Source organism: Pongo abelii, chromosome 6 (genome assembly GCF_028885655.2).
Source record: "Pongo abelii isolate AG06213 chromosome 6, NHGRI_mPonAbe1-v2.0_pri, whole genome shotgun sequence".
NCBI classification, from domain to species: domain Eukaryota; kingdom Metazoa; phylum Chordata; class Mammalia; order Primates; family Hominidae; genus Pongo; species Pongo abelii.
In genome coordinates, this window is record NC_071991.2 from 59,242,907 (window position 1) to 59,262,541 (window position 19,635).

Here is a 19,635-nt window from a genome sequence, read left to right on the forward strand (position 1 = left end):
TTTTTTCTAACTTGGTTCGTCTGTTACCCAACAGTAGTAAGGTTACCTCATCCTGGAATCTGATGTACACAACGGTATGCAAACTCTTTCCTTCTCTCCGAAGCAAACAATGAAATGGGAAAACACACTGCCATTTTCTGACTGACCTCAATCGCTAAGGGTGGACCCCGCACGTTACATCAGCAGGCTGGCTCCATTACACTGTCCTGCGCTGTGCTCGAGCTACTGAAATATTGATTTTTACAGAGCCGGCGCACACACACTGAAAAATCAATATTCCAGTGCACACAACAGAATAGGCAGCAGAGCGGAGACCAACTCCGAGGCCCAGCAAGCACTGCCGCAGGGCCTTGACCGAGGAGGGGGTGGGGGCTGGAGGAGACAATGCCTGGGGAGAGGCCCCTGCAAACCCGGGAATGGTCAGATAAACAAGCAAGTGTGGAGAGGGAAGAGAAAGGAGAGTGCAGAGAAAGATCCTTGAGGATAAAACAGTTGGAAGGAGCAATGATTTATCTTTCCATAGGGGGAAATAGGGAGAAGGAAAGTAAATTAAGAAGAGTGGATGGGAAGAATTTTCCAGGTAAGAATCTTCCCATAAAAATGTATCTTATGTTTTTCTGTATCACTAGGTCAGACTTAAGATGCAACCATTATAAAGATGATACACATACTTTGTTACCTGAGGGAAAAAATAACTAGGCCAGTTCTGAGAAATATTTATATTTTTAAAAATGCAGTCGCCTTCTTTTTCCTTGGTGACTACAGGCCGGCATCAGAGAGTCCGATTTATAACATGGGCTCTACCTTTGCAATGCAGTTACTTTCTTTTCCTTGGGGAGAGGGAAAGAAGGAAGACATCCTGGTCACGTGGCCATTCATCAATTTCCCTTTCTTTCTAGAAAAGCATCTTCTTTGGCGTGCTTGGGGAACCACGTTAAAATTGATTCTACGTGTCCGTGACCTCTTCTTAGGGAATTCTGAGCGCCCCCGAGTCACACCCCCATCTAGATGCGGGGAGGAGGACGTGTCCCCTGGTTCAGTCTCGGGTGCCCAGTACACAGCAGACGTCAGGGTGGAGGCAAACCGGCCTTTCGGTTAGTCCTTGTAGACGTGTTAAAAAAAAAAATTCAGAACTGGCATTTTTACTACTTGTAGTTAGCTCTTTGGCCTCTTTTTATTTGGGGATGGGTGGTGGGCAGTTTTTTAAAAGAAACGACTTTTAACCTTGATGAATTCTTGATTTTGCTTTGTCCTAGAATTCCCTTACCGGGAATCTCGCATTTAGTTCTCAACTCCCTGCCAGGGGAGGAAACTGTCCTCCCGAGGTTTCCATTTCGCACTCTGCCCTGCAGCAGCGTCGCCGCCTCCTCCTCCCCAGCCAGGAGAGACCGGGCCCAGGCAGGGCTCCGGCTGGGTTTGGAGGAGGGGGCTCCGGGGGAAGCGGGCATTCAGGGGCATCTTGCAAAACGCGGGCTCCTTGGGCCCAGCGGGGCTGGCCGGGGACAGCGCCCGGCCCGAGTGTCGCGGGAGGCGGAACAGGCAGGCTGGCAGAGGCTGGTGGGCAGGAGGGCAGGGCGGGACGTCGAGCCAGGTGGCCACCTGGAGCGCCCCGCCCTCCCTGCGCCTGCCCTGGGTGGGCCGGCCGGCCGCGCCCCCGCCCCCGCCCCCACGCGCCACCGCCCACCCCGCCCCCGCCCCCAGCCCCGCGCGGCCGCTCTATTTGCATAAGGAGGCGTCTCCCGGGCCCGCCCGGGGCGCACGTGACCCCGGGGGAGGCGGAGGGAACCTGCTGACTTGACACGAGCCGCTGTGCGGCTCCCCTTGGCGCGGAATAGCGAGAGCAGCCGTGACCTCCGACCCCGCCCGCCGGCAGCCAATAAGAGCGCAGGTCGTCTCCAAACCCAAAATTTCCACGTCGGCAAAAGTCAAGATGGAAGGGAGCGGAGCGGAGCGCGAGGGGGGAGCCGGCCCGGGAATGCCTGGAGGCCGGCGCTGGAGGGGCAGGCTGGGGAGCCTGCGGCGGGCGCACGAGGGGCCACTCGCGAAGGTGTCCCGGCCCAGCGCGACCACCGCCCCCAACCGCGGGAGCCTCTGGGCGTCCCGCACTCCGCCAGCCGCCCGTGCACCCCGGCCCGGGGGACGCAGCCCACTGTCCCTCCGGCCTTGTCTCTCAGGGGTGGCGGGGGATGGAACGGTGGCGAAGGGTTTGGGGGAAGATGGGAAAGCACTTTCCAGACCTGTTGCACGCGCGCAACAGCTGTTCAGGTGCGGTATGTGGGGGGGAGGGGGTCTGCTAGGATGGGGGACAGAGTGGTCGCTTCTGCTGCAGGGAAAAGGGGGTGCCGGGAGGGGGAGAAGAGCAGTGTTGGGGACAGTGTGCAAGGTTGTGCGCGAACGGGGTCCGCGGGAAGCACTGCCTAATGGGGCAGGGAGAATCCCAAAGAGTGGGTGGGTGGAACGGAGGGTATGGGACGACTTCGACCCGAGTTCCTGGGGCTGGGCGCGGGCGGCTGCAAGACCGGGAATAGAGTAATGGGAATGGCTGGGAAAGGGGGGTCTCAGGGGAGGCCCCGCAAAGCGGGGCTTTCTTGGGGCGTCCCATCTGAGGGGCTTTTCCCGGGCCTGTGTTTGTTCCCCACTGTTTAACTCTTTCAGCTCCGAATATTCGTCCTCGTGCAGCGCCCCCGCCCCCAGCTTTCCAGATGGGAAGGTAAAAAGTTGCCACAAGTTAGAGTGAGTTAGCTGCTGGCAAAAGTTTAAATAACTACCGAAGAGGTGAGGGTTCGACCAGGAATGGGTTCTAATCTGAGGACGGGTAGGAGAGTGTGCGATTCTTGCAGCCCCTTTGCTGTGACATTGCGACCAGAATTTGTCGAATCGGGCTGTTAAAACACCATTTCTGTTGGGCATTTGCTCCTGCTGACTGCGGCAGTAACTTTCCATAATTAATGACCCGTTCCATTATCGGTCGCATCCTGAGCTAAATTGCTTTTAACGAGTTATTCTTTGTCTTAGCTGGAGGGTGGGGGAACACACCTGCAGGAAGAAACTTCTGGAGGAAGACAGCACGTTTGGTCTTTTGAGGCAAAGTTCTGAGACACTCCGACTCTGAGTATGATAGAAGTCAGTGCACTACAGAACTTTGTCTCTAGAGGCTGTGGTCGCCGCCGCCGCCAGTGCTCCAGACGCCAGGCCGAGTGGCCCTGGTGGCCACGTCGCTGCTCCTTTCCCTTGGGGGAGGGGCGAGGCCAGAGGGGGTCCAAGTGCAGCACGAGGAACTTGACCAATTCCCTTGAAGCGGGTGGGTTAAACCCTGTAAATGGGAACAAAATCCCCCCAAATCTCTTCATCTTACCCTGGTGGACTCCTGACTGTAGAATTTTTTGGTTTAAAGAAGAAAAAAATAAAGCTTTGGACTTTTCAAGGTTGCTTAACAGGTACTGAAAGACTGGCCTCACTTAAACTGAGCCAGGAGAGCAGAGCTGCAGATTTATTAATGGGTGTGTTAGTGTGCAGTGCCTTGCAGGAGTTTAAACTCTCTACCCTTAAAGAAGGAAATGTATTTGTACAAAAGCCACAGGTAATGGTCCTTTTACTCAAATGACCTGCTGGATAAATGACAGCCTGCAGGGATTGAGTTTGGAGATCTAGTCTCAATTCTGCTTCCGATTTAGATGCAGTTCACTTTTGTTTTTTAAAGTAAGTTTTATTAATGGAAAGGAAGAACTTTTTCCAGGAAAGCATTTTGAAAGACACTGGGGGAGGGGGACATTTATGCTTTTGGGCTGTGGAGATACTTTAGGTGGAGAGACTGCTCTCTCATCCCTAGTGGAATGGAGGTTTGGGTTGGTGAGTTTCTGTCAATAGCCTGCTCTCTATAGTGGGTCAGTGACTGGCACCAAATTGTAGTCCTGTTCCATGGACATTGCCCTGTTTTGGTTTTATGAGCTTTTGGCCAGGCACAGGACGCAGGGTGGTAAGGAAAAAAGGAAATGGTTCCTGTGCCCGTGGTGCTGACAGGTAAGGGAAGGGCCTTCTGATGTATTTTATGGAATGCTTCAGAAGCCTGGGGATTGCTTGTTTGTGTCTCTGGGAAGCCCTTGATAAAGAAAGCCTCCATTTTTTTTTACTTGGGTATATTCCGGTGGTTTATCATCGGGAGAGGGATGATAATGGAGGAAGGCTCAATGAGGGAGAAAGTATTCAGCTGCTTGATGTTAGAGCTTAATGGCAGGACCTACCAGTTGCTTTTCACAGAAATGCTGTGTATTGATCCTAAGGCAGCATGTGTTCTCTTTTGTGTGGCCATTATCCATTCTCCCACTTTTCCATCAGTGACTGTTTTGCTTTTGTTCCTCAATCCTTTACCCAAAGATGGCTGAATTATTTCTGTGCAGTTAAATAAAGTGATCCAAACTCAAGTACGTCTTGTGTTCATTTGAGATGTAAGGTATGCTTACTTGAGGAAGAGGATTCTCTTTCCTAGTTCTTCTGTCTGTACATCTCCACAAGATAGTCTGAATATACTGAATTCTAAGAAAACTTAAATCAACTTTGTAAGAGAATGGGAGGTAAAGAGTGGAGCGGTTGACTGGGAGAGTAGTCATCCATACAAAGGAATTAGGTCAGGATCTCTCACCTCCAGAGAAAGGCAAGGTTTGGAGTCCCTGACATGATTCAGTCTGGTTTGACTTCTATGCTTAAGTGATTTGCGTTTCTCCTGTTTGTGACCACAAGTGAGTTAAGGACTAACCAAGCTGGAGGGCTGTGGTTTACTCTGGTGCTAAGGATGCCAGGAATAGAAACTGGGAAAATCGGCAGTCTTGACGTGCTTACTGTAAACCTGGCATGGTCTCATAGACCTCAGTCGTTTAGCAATCAGTGTATTTTCACCTCCCGAGCATCAGGTGTTACTCTAGACGTTAAGAATGCAGCAGTGAACAAAATAGGCCCCAAACCCTGCCCTCTTGGAGGTCTTTCTCATGCAAGAGGTAGACAATACAAATATAAAATAATCAGAAGGGTGATAAACACGTCAGGGAAGGAAGAACAAGGAACGCTGGGGAGGCCGTGGTGTTCATTTAACCCAGATAGCTGGGCAAAGGAAACCATCACTAGCAACCTACTTTGCATGGCCTTGGCACTCCTGTCTTTATTTTAGATACTTTATGTGAATGAACAAAACAGGTGCAGCTGAAACTTTAGTCATGCATCGCTTAATGATGAGGATAGGTTCTGAGAAACGTGGTGTTAGGTGATTTCATTGTTTTTGCAAACATCACAGAGTGAGTGTTCTTAAACCTGGATGGTAGAGACTACCACACACTTAAGCTGTATGCCATAGCCTAGTGCTCCTGGGCTACAAACCTGTGCAGGATGGTACTGTACTGAGTGCTGTAGGCAAATGTAACACAATGATAAGGATTTACTTAACTGTACAAAAGGTACAGTAAAAATACAATATAAAATGTAAAAAATGTTATACCCATATGGGACACTTAGCATGCATGGAGCTTGTGGGACTAAAAGTTGCTCTGGGTGAGTCAATGAGTGAGTGGTGAGTGAATGTGAAGGCCTAGGACATTACAGTATTGTAGACTTTATAAACATTATAAACTTAGGCTACACTATATTTAAAAAAACATGCTATGACATGACAGCTATGACATCATTAGGCTGTAGGAATTTTTCAGCTCCATTATAATCTTACGTGACTACTGTCATATTTGGTCCATTGTTGACTGAAATACCCTTATGCAGTGCGTGACTATATATCACTCAACACTGAAAGCCTTTAACTTTTTAAAGAACATTTTAAATTTCAAATGCAAGGGCTGGGAAATATGGGGGGGTGCAGAGGAGCTGAGAAGCCATGGTGCTGGGTCACTGATTCCCCATTTTATATAATCTCCCACCACATCTTCCAGCAGTAAAATTCTAGGATTCAACATAACCTTGCATTTCAAAGGGTGTTTATGCCAAAGAATTCAAGTGCTGTCAAATATTCTTTAAATAGTTGGGAGTGGGGTGGACAACATATTTGTTGGGATCCCACAAGAGTGCTGTAATCTAGTCCGCAGGTGATGTTCAGGAAGCACTTCTTCCCCTAAGCTTGTCTCTTGTTAATTGATATAAAATTTACTTGTTCATGGGGCCGTGTATACAGGGAGATCTTCTGGGATAATCACTACAGACACAGGGGCAACCTTAAATATGAAAGCAGTGGACAGGGAAAAAAAGGCAGAACTCATTGTTCCCACAGCTATAGTTGATGTGTAAGGAATGAACAACGTATGTTGCTTTGGTTTTGTTGGAGGAGCCAGCAGGAAGGAGGACAATGTCTCTTCTGCAGACCCCTGGCAATATTAGACATAAGTCTTGCAATTCTGACACTAGGAGAGCCGGGAGTGTCTCCACACAGCAGAGACACCCTGAAATTACCTCTGATTTGCTTCTTAGATATTCCTTTCTCTCTGTGTTTGCCAGTTAATAGAAGAAATACAAAAAATAGCTGGTTAAGTAGTACTTAATTTGTGCAAAGCACTGTTGTAACCATTCACATATGTTAAATCATTTATTCTATGAGGTCAGTACCGTTAATATCATTCCCATCTTACAGATAAGCAAACTGAGGCATAAAGGGATTAACTAACTTGCCCAAGACACACAGCTAGACAGCGGCTGAAGCAAGGTACAGACCCGGGCAGTTTGGATGAGTCTGTGATCTTAGCAGCTGTGCTGTACCGGTCATCATTTAGTTGCCCAATTGGTTATGGCATAGTACAAAGCCTGGGAGTCTAGGTTCAAAGTTAAGAACACTGAACGTAATTAAGGCTTAGCTCAATGCAAATCTTCAGTCTGTCTTTAGTATGTGAGGTTGGTTTCCAGGGTCTAGTGGTAGCACTACTTTGGGGATTATTTTTACTACTTTGAATCTCCTGATCACTTTTGCCACTGGACAGAATTGAATGCTGAGAAGAATTGCAGTTTCTTCAAAAAGTGTCCTAGTTGGTATACTACAAGAAAAACAATAGAAGCAGAAAATAAGTTGCATTAATGCATTGTTTCAAGAAACTTTGAATTCTTTACTATGTGTCAGCTCCTGGATGTAGGCCATTTCAGTGTGATACACACAGCATGCTGCTAAATCAACCTGGAATATCCAGGAAGGCTTCCCAGAGGAGTTGACAGCTGGAAATTGGAGGATGAGTAGGTGGTACCTGAATGAAGGGAGGAAAGGGCATTTTAGTTCAAGGGAACAGCAAGTACAGACTCATGGAAATATGCAACAGTATGATGTGTTTGGGAATTAGCAAGTCTTTATGTGTGGCAGGCAGATGAGCAACAGGAAATGAGGCTAGGAGACTGGCAGGGATAAACCAGGAAGGGTCTTGTGTGGTACCTATAAACATTTGAACTGCACCCTGGAAGCCATGGGGAGCAACAAAAGCCCGTAAGCAGGAAAATGGCCTGATCAGCTCTGCTTTTGTAGAAAATGTATTCTGGCAGCAGAAGGCAGGGTGAGTTGTTGGGAGGCAAACTAGCCAGTTATGAAGCTGTCAGAGTCATGCAGAGAAGACATGCTGAAAGCCAGTGGCATGGACAGGAGGGGTGTGGGTGGGCGTAGGATGAGAGCGGGAAGAACCACTGACCTGGAGCAACACACAGGAACGTTCAGGGCAGTGTGTTCCTGAGGCCCTTACGTACATTTTGCTGATTAGTATTAACCCAGGGAATAAAATTGGCGCTCAGCTGCATTGTGTATGATATTTCGAAACATTAAACTTGCTTGGCTGTAATCCCAAATTAATTCTGGAAGTGTAATATTGGAAACATCTCTTTAACTCTTTATGGCATATTGAAAATTTCACCCTCATTCATCAAATCTAAGAAATTAACCATTGCCAAAGCACGCTCCAAAGGGAAGGGGGCACTGAAGAGAGGTTGCTGAAAGGAATATTACACAGGGTGTGGGCAGGGTTGAGGGAAGCCAACCAGGAAGAGGGAAGTACTCTGGTGCTGGCAGCAGTGGGAAGCTGTGACCACTCCCAGCCATCAAGGGGCGACTGGAGAGAACAGCTCCTGGGGGGAGCTGAGGCTGTAGGAGAGGGCTGCCCGCCAGGAGCTGGGGCATTTGGTGGAGGAAACCAAATGCCATTGCCAACGCACAGCTCAGCAAAGAGGGAACCAAGGGAGTGAATACCCTGATATGGTCCAAGGAGGGCGGCCTCCAGGGGTTAAGACGGTGGGGTGTGGACATGGAGGGTCAAATGGGAAATTGCCAGCATAGTTTTTTGTGGTTTTTTTTGGTCGCATGTCATATCTATGAATACATTTAAAAAAACCTATAAGAGAAATAAGTTTGTTGAAGAATTCCTAAAACTTCTTTGTATTCAGGGTCCTCATGTCTGTACATATTTTTTTTCACATAGTGTCATCTTCTGTGCCATCAAGAACACAAGCCAAGATGCAGTGTTTCTTAAAAGAGTGTTCCACTATTGTCTCTGCATCCAAGCCACTGATGCTCTTTCTGCAAAGTTTAATGCTGGGCCTTTTCCCTCCTGCTTTTAATTGTGGTGAAATATACATAACATATAATTTACTATTTTGACCACTTTTAAGTGTACGTCCCTGTGGTATTAAGTACATTCACATCGTTTGTTGTGCAACCCAGAACTTTTTCATCATGTCAGACTGAAACTCTGTACTCATTAAACAATAACTCACCGTGATGCTTGGGTCACCTCGGCCTTACCAGAAGGGACCAACAGAAGATTGTTAGTCTGAATTTGAACAAAGGTAGAAAATGTTAGTGATATCATGTCTGCCACCTGGCTGAGAGCACTTTTAAGATGTTATTGGTTGTCAAATGCATCCTAATTTCAGAGACGTTAAAATGTAGAAAAAAATATGTTGCTTGGAATCAACGTGATGAATCCTTCTAGAGCAGAACTCACAACCAGTGTTCCATGACCGGCTTTCAAGTGGAACTGGCTTTCAAATTTGTTCTCTCCTCCAGGGAGGCCAGGCAGGGCCTACTAGGGCAGCAGGAATCCTTAGGTGAAAAACCCTTGGCTTTGAATAGCACTATCCATTTACCCCAGTGTGCCCTAAAATATTATCCTTTTCTATGTGTAACATGATATGAAAAAGGCTAGGAAGTATAGCTCTGGAAGATCTTTATCTTTAGTCTGGCCAGATTTCTGGAGATACATACATATGTGTATATATATATATATGTATATATATGTGTATATATATATATGTATATATATGTATATATATATATATATTTTTTTTTTTTTTTGAGACAGAGTCTCTCTCTGTCTCCCAGGCTGGAGCGCATTGGCATGATCTCGGCTCACTGCAACCTCTGCCTCCCGGGTTCAAGTGATTCTCCTGTCTCAGCCTCCCAAATAGCTGGGACTACAGGCATGCCACCATGCCTGGCTAATTTTTGTATTTTTAGTAGAGACAGGGTTTCACTTTGTTGGTCAGGCTGGTCTCGAACTCCTGAACTCGAGCAATCTGCCCACCTCGGCCTCCCAAAGTGCTGGGATTATAGGCATGAGCCACCACGCCCAGTTGTGGTTGTATATTTAACTCAGTATCATCTGTGTGCATCAGGCAGGGGATGCTGATGGGAGGGCTGTTCAAATAAGCTTGGACTGATGTAGCAGAAGGCTGCCATTCTAGAGGATGAAGAATGATCCATGCCATTGAGACATTTTCTGCATTCATGCTATGAAGAGGTTAAACAAAAGTGACTATAGGGTACCCATCAGAATAAAATCTGTGCATCTGCTTTGAACCACCAATTGCGTTTGTATTGGTTAGGTAGTTTTGGTTCTAATTAATGCAGACCCAAACTCAACTGGCTGAAAGGAAAAAATAACTTACCTTACAAGAAGCCCAGAGGTAGGGAGGCTCCAGTTTGGTTAATTCAGCAGCTCAACACTGCATTAAAGATCTGGCTTCTTCCCATCTTTTTCCTCTGCCATCCTCGGCTTCTTTGTCTTATTCTCAGACTAGGTTCTCTTGTGGCAATGTGATGGCTGCAGCCCTCACAGAAGAATGTCCCTGAGCACCTTGTTTTTTCAAGACCTCCAGCCATTTTCTGCTATTTGCCGAGGGGCAGAATTGAGTTGGATGCCCAGGCATTAACCAATCACTGCTGACGAAAATGGGATCACTTAAGTGGCCTAGACCAATCAGGACCTAAGTCTGAGTCACGAGGAACTGGGGTGGACCCTGAACCAGGTCAATTCTGTTAGCAAAGAAGAGGTGGAGGGGTGTCTTTTGGGTAGACAAACAACAATGTCCGCTGAACCATGTATAGGGAGCGGTCTTAAAAAGCTGCAACTCTGTGGTGGTTGTACACTCATTGCAGTATTATTTTTAAAGACAAAATTGAGAATTAATTAAGATTTCCATTAATAGAAGACCAATTAAATAAATTGGGATAAAGCCATCAACAAAATATTTTCTAGGAAAGAATGAGGTAGATATGTATGCAATCAACATGGAAGGTGAATGAGATGTAATTTTATGTAAAGAAAATGTTGTAGAACAGTTAAGTGGGATTGGATCCCATTTTTATTCCTCTGTGTGCACTCATGTACATATAGACTCAAATAGATAAAGAATTTGTGTGTTCTGGTCTGAAGGGGATCAGGATGGGGGCGGTGGTAGTGGTGCTGGAGAAAGGAACTTTTGCTTAATAGGTTATACACTTTTGATCATTTGACTTTTTAAAAATAATAGATTTTTTTGACTGAAAAAATAAGTTTGTCATATAGGTAGAAGGCAAATAGGAAATAATATGGCAATATTATTAGCAATGAGATATGTTTGTCTCCCACATTACAGTCACATGTATAGACACATTAGTCCCAATTTTATTAGTGTCATTTTTGAAGTCTCCTGCCTACACTGGATGTACCTGAGCTTTGGAAGGTAACAGTGGGACCTCTTGAGCTGTGATGTCTGATATGGTAGCAGCTAGCCACATGTGACTTTTTAAATTGAAATTCATTAAAATTAAATAAAATTCAAAATTTATTTCCTCAGTTGCACCAGCCACATTAAAGTGTTCAACAGCTGCACAGGGCTAGTGGCTGCTGTGCCAGAAATCACAGATTATAGAACACTTTCCATCATTGCAGAAAGGTCCATTGGACTGTCCTGCTCTAAGCCTGGCTGCTCGAGGCCAAGCATAGGCTTAGTCTCTTGGTAGCGAGGTGGCTTTAGGCAAGATATTTAACCTTTGTTTCTTAGCTTTCTAGTCATTAAAATAAGCATAATGATAGTATGCAGCTCACAGAATTGTTGAACAGATTAAAATTGTTAGTGCTGGCCGGGCGCGGTGGCTCATGCCTGTAATCTCAGTACTTTGGGAGTCCAAGGCTGGCAGATCACTTGAGGTCGGGTGTTTGAGATCAGCCTGACCAATGTGGAGAAACCCCATCTCTACTAAAAATACGAAATTAGCTGGGTGTGGTGACGCACACCTGTAATCTTAGCTACTTGAGAGCCTAGAGCGGGAGAATCACTTGAACCCGGGAGATGGAGGTTGTGATGAGCCGAGATTGTGCCATTGCACTCCAGCCTGGGCAACAAGAGTGAAACTCTGTCTCAAAAAAAAAAAAAAAAAACAAAGAAACAAAAAAAAAATTGTTAGTGCCTCACACATGATAAATCATCAATAAAGTTACCTAGTACTATTATAATTGTTATTAGGAATCTTTCCACCAATATTCATTGAGCACTTACTAAATGCTGGGCATTTCCTCATGTCGCCACTTTACGGGTAAAATTGAGGTATGATAAGGGAACTGGAGCTTCCCTGTCACACTACAAAGGGCGGGGCAGAGGGTCAGAGCCAGATCTGGTTCTAAGGCTTGTGTTCCTTGGTGTTTAATCTGTTAGGAGGGTAGGACTGAGTCACTAACCCTCCCTCTGGCGCCAATAGCCACTCCTGCCCTTCCTCTTCCTTTCTGAACAAGAAGAACTGACTGGTTCAAACGAACTACAAGAATTCAGACTTCAGATTCATTCTCTGTCTCTCTTTCTCTTTCCCTCTGTGTCTTTCTGTTGGTGGAGAGGTTGGAATGAAATTTAGTAGCAGCCGTGTACCCAGTTTTCTGTGGTGTGTGAACTCTCCCAGTTTCTTCTTGTCAGTTTTCCAAAAGCTGAATAGTTCTTTTAACAGGAAACCACTCTGTGACCAAATGAAGGAAGGGGAGCTCTTGCCAGAGGACAAAACAGGAAGAGATTATCTTGAAAAGATTCTAATCAAAGTTAAAAATCATCTTATGTCTCTACTTGAAGGTTCAGTTGCACATACGCCTTGCCTGGAGGTGGGAGGTATGTGGATAACTGTAGACATTATTAAAGAGGCTCATGAAAAGAGGATGGAGGTGCTGTTTTCACTTAATGCATTTGGGAGGGGATTTGTGTCCTTCAGATACGTCTTGGGCTGGACCTGGGTTCATCTTCATTGGTAGAAATGGCCCTTAGTTAGGGCTCCATTAGAATTGTTTTCCCAACTCTGCTGCATGCTGTGAAAAAGATATGCTCCGTCTCCTCAGTGGTGAATGAGGCTGACCCCTTGCTGCAGCATAGAGACAGAACTGGTATCTGCGGATTAGGTCTTGCTGTGTGCTTCATTTCTTAAGCTGCACTTTCAGTTGGCTACTGTTTTCCTATGAGTCAACATTTATATTGAAGTTATTACCATGAGCTGAAGTGCTATAGAAAATACGCCTTCAGATTTTTCAGTCTTCCTAAGCTGTGAGAGAGAGTGTGTGTGTTAGGGAAGAGGAAAGACAACCAATGCAGCTTTTGAAAAGCCATCAGAGAACTGGTTTGTTAGGGTGTTGAGATGTATCTGGGGATTAGACAAAAGGAAGAGGATGGTTAAGTTGTTAAGCAAGACCAGCCTGGGCTGTTAAGTCATTTGATGTTAACAGTTGATTGATGAGGATTTATCTGTACCCCGTGAAAACTAAAAATTGAATTCAGTTTGTCTTTTTAGCTTTGAAGTAGTGGATTTCAAATGATTTTAGACATTTTATAATGGATTGTGGATAATTTACCTTGAAAAACTGTACTTCACTAGGAAAAACAGGAAAGAATAGGAAGCTTATTCTCTCATATCTTTTCTTCCTCCCCAAGCTAAATCATTAGGTTTATTTTTCTGTTTCTGAAACAGAATTTGCTGAAACTAAATTGTCGTACAATGCCTAGAACATTGGCCACATTGGCTTCAATTCTAATCTCCATGAGGGCAGGTCCGCCCAACACCCAGCACTGCGCATGGCATATGGTGGCCATTCCGTAAATCACTGAATGTGTGAATGAGTTTGTGGGTTCTAATCTGTGTGTGTGTGCCTGTGTGTATCTTGACTATGAGAGTTAACATAATTTCAATTTCATTTCACTAATATTGGCTCCTCTAATGTTTAATGTGAAGTTGAGATAACTATGACCTTCCATATACCTGCTTTCCAAGTTTTTCTCTTGTGGGATTGAATTAAAGCCTACATTTATCTTCCATCATTTCTTTTTAGGTTGATCCTTCTTTGGGAAGCTTCCAGCTTGGAATGATTACAATAGAAAGAAGCTGTTCTCCTGATTCTTCCTGATGCTGACACACCTTCTCTTTTTAAAAACAATAGCATGGCACCTTTGATTACTGTTATAAAGTCCAGAGGTCTTCAGACTGGGGCATGCCCACCCAGGGGGGTATATAAAGACTTTGTAAGGGGCATTTGGGCATCTAAGTGTTGGATTATGTGTCCTCAACTTTCCTATCGTCGAGTTCCTAAAACAGACTTGCATCAGAACCTCTGGGCTGGGAGTTATTTACCCGCTCCTACATCTCTTCCTTTCCATCATCCTTTTGCTACTCTACAAAAGAAAGGCACCACCCTCCCCCATCCCAAATCTTACTAAAGTATATTGCCTGGGTATAGAAACCTTTATGATAGCAAAGGGACAATTTCATTTCATAATACATATTTATTAATACCTAATATATACCAGGCACAGTTCTGGATGATGAGTTACTGCAGTGAACACAACAGTAAAACATTTCTGTCCTCATGGGGCTTCCATTTTATCAGGAAGAGATGGGCAAGAAGCAAAAAAGATATTATCCATGCTGCTTCTTTCAATTAAGGCCCTAAAATTTTCCCATTAACCTGATGAAGAAATACATTTCAGAAAAATTTTCTTTCTTATGTTTAGTAATTATCAAAACTTACAAAGTTACATTATTTTGATCAGTTGTGTACTAGTAATAATTATAATGAAGACTCAATCTAGCAAAATTAATACTTGGAAAATCATGGCAATGGGAAATTAAATTTAAATCACAATTTATATATGTATTTTGATTATAGAGAAGTACAATAATCAGTAAAAAGGCTTTAAGTATAAAAAATTACATCATAAGGCCAGGCGCGGTGGCTCACGCCTGTAATCCTAGCACTTTGGGAGGCTGAGGCAGGCGGATCACGAGGTCAGTAGTTTGAGACCAGCCTGACCAACATGGTGAAACCCCGTCTCTACTAAAAATACAAAAATTAGCCAGGCATGGTGTCACCCGCCTGTAATCTCAGCTACTCAGGAGGCTGAGGCAGGAGAATCGCTTGAACCTGGGAGGCAGAGGTTGCAGTGAGCTGAGATTGCGCCACTGCACTGCAACCTGGTGACAGAGCAAGACTTGTCTCAAAAAAACAAAAAAAAAAAATTTACATCATAATACTTCTGTAGGGAAAGTAGAATGCATTATAGTTTCAAGAAATAAGGAAACATCGATATTCTGATTATTAAATAAGAGCTTATTTGTATATTTTAAAATGAGTAATTTTTGGAATCAAATTACCATGACGTTTAAGCTTCATTGGCGATATATAAAAGAATAATACTGCTATTTTATTTTAACATTTGAATTTTTAAAATGTTTATTTTAAGTTCAGGAGTTCATGTGCAGGTTTGTTATATAGGTAAAGTTGTGTCATGGGGGTTTGGTGTACAGATTATTTCATCACCCAGGTATTAAGCCTATTACCCATTAGTTATTTTTTATGATCCTCTCCTTTCTGCCACTGTCCACCCTCAAGTAGACCCCAGTGTGTGTTGTTCCCCTCTATATGTCCATGTGTTCTCACTTATAAGTGAGAACTCCCGCTTATAGCTCCCACTTATAAGTGAGAACATGCAGTATTTGGTTTTCTGTTCCTACATTAGTTTGCTAAGGATAATACCCCCAGCTCCAAACATGTTTCTGCAAAGGACGTGATGTAGTTCTTTTTTAATGGTTGCATAGTTTTCCATGGTGTGTATAGACCACATTTTCTTTATTCAGTTTACCACTGATGGGCATTTAGGTTGATTCCATGTCTTTGCTATTGTGAATAGCGCTGCAGTAGACATATGCATGCATGTGTCTTTATGATAGGGTGATTTATATTCCTTTGTGTATATTCCCAGTAATAGGATTGCTGGGTTGAATGGCAGTTCTGTTTTTAGGTCTTTGAGGAATGGCCACACTGTTTTCCACAATGGTTGAACTAATTTATACTCCTTCCAACAGTGTATAAGCATTCCTTTTTCTCTGCAACCTTGACAGCACCTGTTATTTTTTCACTTTTTAATAGTAGCCATTCTGACTGGTGTGAGATGGTATCTCATTGAGGTTTTGATTTGCATTTCTCTAATGATCAGTAATGTTGAGCTTTTAAAAATATGCTTGTTGGCCACATTTATGTTTTCTTTTGAAAAGTGACTGTTCAGGTTCTTTGACTACTTTTTAATGGGGTTGTTTTTTTCCTGTAGATTTGTTTAAGATCCTTATAGATGCTGGATATTAGACATTTGTCAGATGCATAGTTTCCAAATATTTTCTCCCATTCTGTAGGCTGTTTACTCTGTTGACAGGTTTGTTTATGTTTTGCTGTGCAGAAGCTCTTTAGTTTAATTAGATACAATTTGTTAATTTTTGCATTCATTACAATTGCTTTTGGAGTCTTTGTCATGAAATCCTTGCCCATTCCTATGTCCAGAAGAGTATTCCTAGGTTACCTTCCAGGGTTTTCTATAGTTTTGGGTTTTATATTTAAGTCTTTGATCCATCTTGACTTAATTTTTGTATAAGGTATAAGGAAGTGGTCCAGTTTCAATCTTCTTCATACTGCTAGCCAGTTATCCCAGCACCATTAATTGAATAGAGTCCTTTTTCCATTGCTTGTTTGTGTCAGCTTTGTGAAAGATCAGAGGTTGTAGGTGTGTGGGCTTATTTCTAGGCTCTCTATTCTAATTCATTGGTCTATATATCTGTTCTTGTACCAGTACCATGCTGTTTTGGTTACTGTAACCCTGTAGTATAGTTTGAAGTTGGATAATGTGATGCCTCCAGCATTGTTCTTTTTGCTTAGGATTGCATAGGCTTTCAGGCTCTTTTTTGGTTCCATCTGAATTTTGAAATTCTTTTTCTAGTTCTGTAAAGAATATCACTGGTAGTTTGATAGGAATAACATTAAATCTATAAACTGCTTAGGGTGGTATGGCCATTTTAACAATATCAATTCTTCCCATACGTGAGCATGGTATGTTTTTCCATTTGTTTGTGTCTTCTCTGAGTCATTTGAGCAGCATTTTGTAGTTCTCAATGTAGAGATCTTTCACCTCCTTGGTTAGCTATATTACTAGGTATTTTATTCTTTCTGTGGCAATTATGAATGGGATTGTGCCCCTGATGTGGCTCTCAGCTTTGTGGTTGTTGTATAAGAATGCTAGTGATTTTTGTATGTTGATTTTGTATCCTGAAACTTTGCTGAAGTTATTTATCAGGTGAAGGAGCTTTTGGGCCAAGACTGCAGAGTTTTCTAGATATAGAATCATATTGTCTGCAGACAGGGATAATTTGGCTTTCTCTCTGTTTATTTGGATGCCCTTTATTTCTTTCTCTTACCTAATTGCTCTAGCCAGGACTTCTAATACTATGTTGAATAGTAGTGGTGAGAGAGGGCATCTTTGTCTTGTGACAGTTTTCAAGGGGAATGCTTCCAGCTTTTGCCCATTCAGTGTGATGTTGGCTATGGGTTTGTCATAGATAGCTCTTATTATTTTGGGATATGTTCCTTCAATACCTAGTTTACTGGGGGTTTTTTACATGAAGAGGTGTTGAATTTTACCAAAAGCCTTTTCTGCATCTATTGAGATGACCATGTGGTTTTTATCTTTATTTATGTTTATGTGATGAATCACATTTATTGATTTGTGTATGTTGAAACAACCTTGCATCCCAGGGATGAAGCCTACTTGATTGTGGTGGATTAGCTTTTTGGTGTGCTACTGGATTCAGTTTGCCAATATTTTGTTGAGGATTTTTGCATCAATGTTCATTAAGGATATTGACCTGAAGTTTTCTTTTTTTGTTGTGTCTCTACCAGTTTTTGGTATCAGGATGATTCTGGCCTCATAGAATGAGTTAGGGAGGAGTACCCCCTCCTTAATTTTTTGGAATAATTTCAGTAGGGATGTCACCAGCTCTTCTTTGCACATCTGGTAGAATTTGGTTGTGAATCCATCTGGTACTGGGATTTTTTTTTGGTTGGCAGGCTATTTATTACTGATTGAATTTTGTAGCTCATTATTGGTCTGTTCAGGGATTAAATTTCTTCCTGGTTCAGTCTTGGGAGGGTATATATATGCAGGAATTTGTCAATTTCTTCTAGATTTTCTAGTTTGTGTGCATAGAGGTGTTCATAATACTCTCTGGTGGTTATTTGTATTTCTCTGCGGTCAGTGGTAATATTCCCGTTGTTGTTTCTAGAATGTGTTTATTTGGATCTTCTCTCTTTCATCATTAGTCTAGCTAGTGGTCTATCAATTTTAGTTATTTTTTCAAAAAACCAACTCCTGGATTTATTGATCTTTTAAATGGTGTTTTTTTGTGTCTCAGTCTCCTTCACCTCAGCTCTGTTTTTTGGTTATTTCATTTCATTTCTGCTAGCTCTGGTATTGGTTTGCTCTTGGCTCTCTAGTTCTTTTAGTTGTGATGGTAGGTAGTTAAATTGATATTTTTTTCTAATTTTTTATGTGGCTGTTTAGTGCTATAAATTTTCCCCTTGACACTGCCTTAGCTGTGTCCCAGAGATTCTAGTATGTTGTCTGGTATGTTCTCGTTAGTTTCAAAGAACTTCTTGATTATGTCTTAATTTTATTATTTACCTAAAAGTCATTCAAGAGAAGGTTATCCAATTTCTATACAATTATATGGTTTTGAGTGATTTTCTCAGTCTTGATTTCTGATTTTATTGTGCTGTAGTCTGAGAGAGTGGTTGTTATGATTTCAGTTATTTTTCATTTGGTGAGGAGTGTTTTATGTTGGATTATTTGGTTGATTTTACAGTATGTGCCCTGTGGCAATGCAAAGAGTGTGTATTATGTTGTTTTTGGGTGGAGAGTTCTGTGGATGTCTATCCAGTTTCTTTGATCCAGTGCTGAGTTTATGTTCTGAATATCTTTGTTTATTTTCTGCCTCTGTGATCTGTCTAATACTGTCAGTGGGATGTTAAAGTCTCCCACTATTATTGTGTGGGAGTCTAAGTTTCTTTGAAGGTCTCTAAGAACTTGATTTATGAATCTCCTGTGTTGTTATGTGCTCCTGTGTTGGATACATATATATTTAAGATAGTTAGGTCTTCTTGTTGAACCCTTTGCCATTACATAATGCCCTTCTTTGTGTTTTTTGATTTTTGTTGGTGAAGTCTGTTTTGTCAGAAGCTATGATTGCAACCCCTGCTTTTTTCTGTTTTCCATTTGCTTGGTGGATTTTTCTCCATTCCTTTATTTTGAGCCCAGGAGTGTCATTGCATGTGTGATGGGTCTCTTGAAGACAGCATATCATTGGGTCTGGGTTATCTATCCAGCTTGCCACTCTGTGCTTTTTAATTGGGGCATTTAGCCCATTTACATTCAAGGTTAGTATTGATATGTGTAGATTTGACCCTGTCATCATGATATTAGCTGGTTATTATGTAGACTTGTTTGTTTGGTTGCTTTATAGTGTCACTGGTCTGTGTACATATGAAGCTTAGTTTGGCTGGATATGAAATTCTTGGTCGGAGTTTTTTCTTTAAGAATATTGAATACTGGCCCCTAATCTCTTCTGGCTTTTAAGGTTTCTGTTGAGACATCCACTATTAGTCTGATGGGCTTCCCTTTGTAGGTGACCCTGACCTTTTTGTCTAGCTGCCTTTAACATTTTTTCTTTCACTTTGACCTTGGAGAATCTGATGATGATGTGTCTTAGGGATGACCTTCTTGTGAAGTATCTTACTGGGGTTCTCTGCATTTCCTGAATGTTGACCTCTCTAGCTAGGGTGGGAATTTCTCATGGATGATATCCTGAATTATGTTTTCCACTTGGTTATACTCTCCCCATCTCTTTCAGGGACACCAATGGGTTGTAGATTTGGTTTCTTTACATAATCCCACATTTCTCAGAAATTTTCTTCATTCCTTTTCATTCTTTTTTTCTCTATTCTTGTCTGACTCTCTTATTTCAGAAAGCCGGTCTTCAAGCTCTGAGATTCTTTCCTCAGTCTGGTCTATTCTGCTATT

At 42.9% G+C, this 19,635-nt stretch overlaps 1 long non-coding RNA gene across 1 annotated transcript in view; it reads left to right on the forward strand.

Annotated features, from left to right (window-relative positions):
* Positions 1–334: 334 nt before the first annotated feature.
* Positions 335–19,635, forward strand: part of LOC129060354 (uncharacterized) — a 61,789-nt gene continuing 42,488 nt past the window's right edge. The window contains exon 1 of the long non-coding RNA XR_008526976.1: positions 335–580. This is a non-coding gene — a long non-coding RNA (uncharacterized LOC129060354). The remainder of the gene's footprint in view (positions 581–19,635) is intronic.